The sequence below is a fragment of the Notolepis coatsorum genome (genome assembly GCF_963971535.1).
Source record: "Notolepis coatsorum genome assembly, chromosome: 10".
NCBI classification, from domain to species: Eukaryota; Metazoa; Chordata; class Actinopteri; order Aulopiformes; family Paralepididae; genus Notolepis; species Notolepis coatsorum.
In genome coordinates, this window is record NC_140174.1 from 73,308,950 (window position 1) to 73,315,711 (window position 6,762).

Here is a 6,762-nt window from a genome sequence, read left to right on the forward strand (position 1 = left end):
TATAGTGTCTGTTGCTAGCAGCTTAACTTTTGTCAGCCGGTTCTTTGCTTTTTAACGTAACTTCATTAGTTTCCAATGGAGAGGAGAGAAAGACCGGCTCACATGCAGCTCAAACTACCTATTGGAATAAATTAATTGATTGATGTTTAACTTGTCCCTGTGTGTGTCCAGTCATTTCGACTAGCAAACGTTGTATTTAACGTTAAAGTTACCTCAGGATACCATTGTATTTAGTTGGTTAGCTATGTAGCTAATGTGGATAGCATTTTGTATAGCACCAATGCTAGCTGGCTGGCTACAGCTTTATTTACTAAATTATGGAGGCTTTTTTATCGTCAAGGTAAGAGAGGATTTGTCATGATCAACTGAAGGCGTATGCTATGGAACAATATGTGCTTGGGTTTTCAGAAAAAGGCCAGCTATGTGACGCTAATTATTTAGCATCAACGCTGGCTGGCTACAACAATGGCGGATGGTATTCTCTGCGAGACCTATATTATTCTATGACAGCCCCGCCCCCATTCGCTAACCAACCAATCACTGCTACGCAATATCAACGCAACGGTTGTTTATGTTAGATTTTGGAGACATGTACGCAGATTCCTCGCAACACAGTCTACAAGACCCTAAACAACAACCGCGCTGAAATCGCGCTGATGTTGTGTTGAAGTTGCTTTGAAGTTGCTGTAGCATGTAGAGGCCTTTACCCGCGCGAGAGCCACCGTAACAAACAAACAGTTGATCGGAAGCCCTGAGATCCCGCATGCGACTAAGGTAAACCTTCAGTGCACGGACAGGACACGACAGGTGAAGGCTCGCCTCAAACTCACTAACGTTACTTTTAAAAAGTAACTAGTTACAGTTACTAGTTACTTCTTCCAAAAAGTAACTAAATTACTTACTCAGTTACAAATTATAAAAGTAACTAGTTACTTCAGAAAGTAACTATTGCGTTACTTTCAAGTAATTCTTTTTACCTAAACAACATACACAAATCTAAACTATTTTAATGTTGCTGTGGGACAAAGTGAGACTAGCCTCCAATCAAATGCCATGTATGTGTAGCAGGGTGGATTATCCCTGCTTTATGGGAGTGGATGTACACTGCCAACTGGTAGTGGGAACTCAGCAGATCTGGGTCACTCTACAGCAATGACTAAAGTTCTTCCCACACTGGTCAAGACACAGTAATAGAACTCGTCCCTTTAAGGGTTTAAATACTTGTTCATTCCCCCGTAGGTGGGGAGAGAGGGGAGGAAGAGGGAGAGGGGTACTGGAGCTACTCAATGGGAATTTTATAAAGGAACACACGTTATCACACCACATTCAACCAAAAGACAGTGGGCCCACGTTGAAAACAAAAGTCCTATCTATAGCCGGCTTCCCCAAAATAATAAATGTCGGGGCGCCCCTAATCACTGCTACCAGTGTCAGTTCAAAGTACTGCTTCTCTTCGCCCTTAAAGGGCCCGCTCCGCACAAAGAGAATGTCTACCGATAAAGTTCCAGCACTCGGAGCGCTCACTGTAACTGGCTTGAGTGTACTTAACCAGGGGCGGGCCTGCTCTCACCACCGAACGTCCGTGTGGTGAAATGGCCATCGAGAAGTCCCGTGATAGCAGGAGGCAACGGCTCGGAGGGGCTGGAGGTGCGTGCAGTGCAGCGACGTCCGCTGCTGGGCTGGAGAGGTGGGGCGACACGCGGGCTAAACTGTGGTGCTAGGCCTAACTGAAACTAAGCTGTGGGTCGGGACGACCCCCTGTCCTGTCGCCTATACTTTAACTAAAACACAACGTGTGCAATATCTACCACACTCTTCGGCAGTAGCATGTCTGCTTCTTCGTTCACAATGTCTCTTTAACATTAACTGGAAGCTAAGCTATCGCATATTCCATTACTAACCCGCCTCGTAACTGGGTGCTTGATGTCTGGAGCTCCAGCTCCAAGCGACCTCTTGCTTCTCTGGAAAACGATGAAGAGGAAGTTCCACCGCAGGCGCCGCGCCCTGAGCCCATCCTTCTTCACCTGTGTCCCCCTGCCCAACGTCGCCACCAGCTCCCCCTGGCGGTACCTGTATCATGTCCCACTATTAAGTGTCAATGTTAGGATATGGAGGATCAAGAGGGGTCAGCAAGTTACACAACGTCATCGCGAACACAGAGACATATTCAGGTGTCTACATATGTAGATATTATTATAATTACTATGTTTATATAATGGATCATACAAATACAATAGATGTTTTGGAACTTTTGATATCATGTATTGCCCCTCAACAGGCATAGCACTATACCAAAAATAAATAACAAATATATACTGATTGATTGAACATTTGAATTAACAGATTGCAGAATGGGTACAGTACAGTATGGCTCAATACACACAATTGTTAAGGGGATGCAGACCAGAGAAAGACTTTCGTCTTGTTTACATTAGGGTCCCCCATTTTCAATTCATGACATTTATGACATACACAACATACAGATATAATAATATAATCTAATCATCTAAACAAATCTAATCATGACATTTAAGACATGCATGACATACAGATATATATATCTCTGACTCTGAGCATCTGAAGACTGTGCTATTAAACCAGGAAGTGCAACACTATGTCAGCAGAGTAGAGCCTCCACTACTGCAGTGCAACACACAACTAACACAAGAGTGAACAAAAAACGCTCATGGACCCGCGGTCTGTCATTGACTGCTCGCTTGTGTTGTTCGTTGGATTAGTTTTGGATTATTTGGCCGCCAAACAAACTATCAAAACGTACACTATACGGACCGCGGTCTCACGCTGATTGAGTCGCTCGTGTTGTGGCTGTGTGTCAGACTCTGGAGGCACCCGCCCACCTCTACCTTTGATTGGCTTACCATGACATTTTACTCAACCTCAGCCAATCGTCAGCATGTATCCGCTTGTCTCGCGCACTGCCCACTAAACAAGGAAGGACAGAATGCCTCTCAGCGCAGAGATCTGTCTGATGAAAGGAACAGGTTCAATCATAGACAGTAACGCGCCGCATTTTTTGGCAGTAACAGCATTATTAAAATTAAAATCCGTTAGATTACTCGTTACTGAAAAAACTAACGCTGTAACTGAGGGGTACAATTCCCTGACTGTATTAATAAGTATGGTATCATTAAACCACTACTGTCTTATGTACATTACTACTGGCCATACAGTACACAGGTATATGAGATGAACACATCCACAATAACACAGTTTCACATAAGTACTCGTTTAGAAGAATATTTATTAGCAGCAATAAGATTATATTACATTACTTTACTTAGAGTCGCGCTTGTAAGGCGAAGAATGTGCATGAATAGGTCAAGAGCGTAAGTCCATTAGAATATTACGCAGGAGATAATGAATACCACCTGTATCATAGGAATTATATCTATGGTACACTAGTAGGGCAGCGGGAGATACTAGTAGGGTCCCTCCGGTTGTAGGCCAGCAGGGGAGAGGAATGTTCAAATGCAAAAGTCTGGATCAACGGGGAATCAATAAGCTCCAGCTACGGGAGGCGGTACATTACTCCCTTGATCGGCAGACGAAAGCAGCAGCTATAATCCAAGTATGCGTGCAGCATAGGTGAAAGCCAGCCAGCCTCTCCTAGAGACGGGCTCGAGTGATGTTCCTCACGGGTAAATCCCACACAGTAGTGGGTGTGGACGATTCTCCTCCGCTCCAACAGCCACAGGACCAAAGCAATAATCCAGCCGGAAAAGGGCTCTGTAGTCGCCGGTGTAGATTCTCCGGTGCGCGGTACTTCACATTAACTAGGTCGAACTTGACGTTATTCCACTAAGCTCTGACACTTTTACTGTCCTATTCGCACGCGGTTATAAGTGCTATATTTAGATGCACGGTTGCTCACTTCACTTGGTCGTTGACTCGTGATGAAGGCTTTAACGTTTTGAGGGTAACACGTTTCTAGGTTAACTAACTTTAGGCTAAGTGCTGCTGTATCCACCTGCAACGTATTTATACGTACGGTGAATAATCTAGTACCAGCCTTATTTCTGTCTCGTATTCTTGCGCAAACCTGGGCATGTTGAGACAAGCCTTGGCGGTGACTTTGAACTAGACATTGGGGGGTATGGCCGTGGCGCCTAGGGGATCGCTTCCAATAGGAGAACGAATATTATGGTCTGTCCTGTACCAGGTAAAGGGATATTCCGTGTATATGTACAAAGAATATACAAGGGATATCAAACGATATACAAATAGTATACATGGGATCTCAAGCAATAAATATATATATTCGGTTTAATCTGATCCTTTGTAACAAACGCCATTAGTAACGCTGTTCTTTATAACGCCGTTACTCCCATCACTGCTAACGTGAGGAGGAGGGCGAAAAGCCTGAAGCACAATATCCCTGGAGCGATAAGAGCTCCGGATATTCTTTGACACGAAGACCGGGGGGTTTACCTCAGGACTCAGGCTCTCAGGGCTTCCGTTCAACTGTTTGTTTGTTACGGTAGCCCTTGCGCGGGTGAGGCGCTGTCCAAGCAGCACCTGTCACATTGGTTGTGCGGGGGCGTTGCCTTTTGCACGTTGGCTGGACAGGTCCCCCCTCGGGCTGCTGCCCTGTTAGGGGGGGCCTCGGTGGAGGACATCTGTGCTGCGGCCTTCTGGTCCTCCCCGGGTCCCTTCGTTAGGTTTTACCTCATGGACGTGACTGGGGGTTCTGTCTCCCAGGCGGTGCTGAGGTCTGGGACCTCTCCTGCGTCCCACCTTTTGGTGGGCTAGCAGGGGTGTGTGGGTGTGTGCCACGGGGTGCTGTGTCACACGTGGTCCCGCCTGTGCTGTGCGTTTTTCAGGGGTGTCTGGTTCCCCCTTTTTCACACTTTGGTGGAGTTGACTGCCTCCCCCCCTTCGTTAGGACGGGCGGGTGGACGGGACTCCCCTCCTCTCTGGTTGGGGCTTACGGGCCCTCAGGGGGTACACTTGTCGGGCCACGCGTCTGCTCTGCCCCATATCTCATAATGGCGAAGAGCGAGACGCGATTGGCCAGTATGATAATATAACGAAAGATTATCCTATAACCTAGTTATATGAATACTGGCTGAGCGTCTCGCTCTTAGCGCCCTGAGGTCCCTTGGTTGGGTTTTCAGTGTTGGAAATCTTTCTGAGGAAGGTAGAGTTTGACCATGTCCGGCGTCATATAGTAGGACGCGGGAGCGTGGCCTGGTCACGTGCATGTGAGTGCATTTGTTTGTTCGTGAGCACATGTGCTAGGAGATAAGAGATATCTCATAATGGCGAAGAGCGAGACGCTTAGCCAGTATTCATATAACTAGGTTATAGGATAACCTTTCGTTATGTCCCTTCGTGTAGAATTTATCAACCAGTGCGCCGCCATGTTTGTTCACGTTAAATGCTGATGTCACGGAGATGGTACTGGCAGTATTATACTGTAGGTCTAACACAGGCATTCTCAAAGTCCGGTCTAAATGATCTAATCTAATCTTAGAAATGAAGTAAAGTGAATAGTACTGGGTGTTAAGCATAACAGTATCTAAGTTAATTTACTTCTGACCATTATAGTCAAAGTATTTTCCTATGAACTGAAACTTATAAGATGTTCTCAGTAGAGCGTCCCGCTCTAGCCTAATGAGATACCCCTTATCTCCTAGTACCTACTGTACACCACCACGAACAACTTAATGCACCCATACCTGACTGGGCCCTGCCCCTATGGAGGCGTAGCCTATAAGACCATGGTCATGGTCACCAAACACTCTTCCTCTATTTTCGTTCCATCATATCGGCTGCGTGCACCATATGTAACTAGTAGTATGAAAAAGATTGGAGGAATTGTGTAATGTTGAAAGCTTACCGGAGGTTGCTGGCCCCTGGCATCTTCGAAGCATGTTTTCAGCGACACGACGGGCCTATGTTGATGTTTCCTCGTCTGATGGCAGCAGACCAAGGTTCAGCTGTGCAAGATTGGCTGTCGGGCCAGCTTGTACCCAGGTAGGCCCTGTGTCTTCAGGCATGGGTATTAGTGTTAGTAATGCTGGTTTGTTTTGTTACACAACCATGTTGTGTGTTGGCGCCGGGGGCAGGATGGTTTGGTGAACGTTTCACTGCAGTGAACGGTTTCCAAACGGTCTTGGGCATGCTGTTAAACATCTAATGCTATGCTACATGCTAACGCTAATGCTACATGCTAACACTACTGCTACATGCTAACTGCTACGCTGTTCTAATGTCTCCGCCGTGAGATGTTGTCACTTCTCCCTCCTCTTGCCCGGTTCATCAATGAAGGTCAGTCGGTAGCTGTTGTGGGGGTTTTGCTGAGTCCTATTTACCTTTTTTACGGGTAAATGGGTTGACAACAGGGTAGGCCGTGGCTAGGTAGCCTAGCCAGGTACGTTACCTTTGTGTTCCGGCGGGGTCTGTGGAACGGTGTCCCCATCTGGGGCCGATGCGTGAGCTCGGCGGTGTAGCAGTAGAGCTATACTACTGCAGGATGGGACTTAACGGCGGGTTATGGCTCAGCTGGCTAGTTCCTATCCACATTGGCGTCGGGTAGCTCGTTCAGCCACAGACTCATCCCCCCCCGACACTCAACTAACCGCCTCGGACAGTCCTTCATACCAGCGGCCATCAGGCTCCACAACAGTGGGCAGCGACTAGCAGCCTCCAGGCCCCACAACAGGGGGCAGCGACAGCGACTGCTACCAGACATTGACCTGGGACTTATAGGAACCCAAGGGGGACAAAGTAGACTACCCT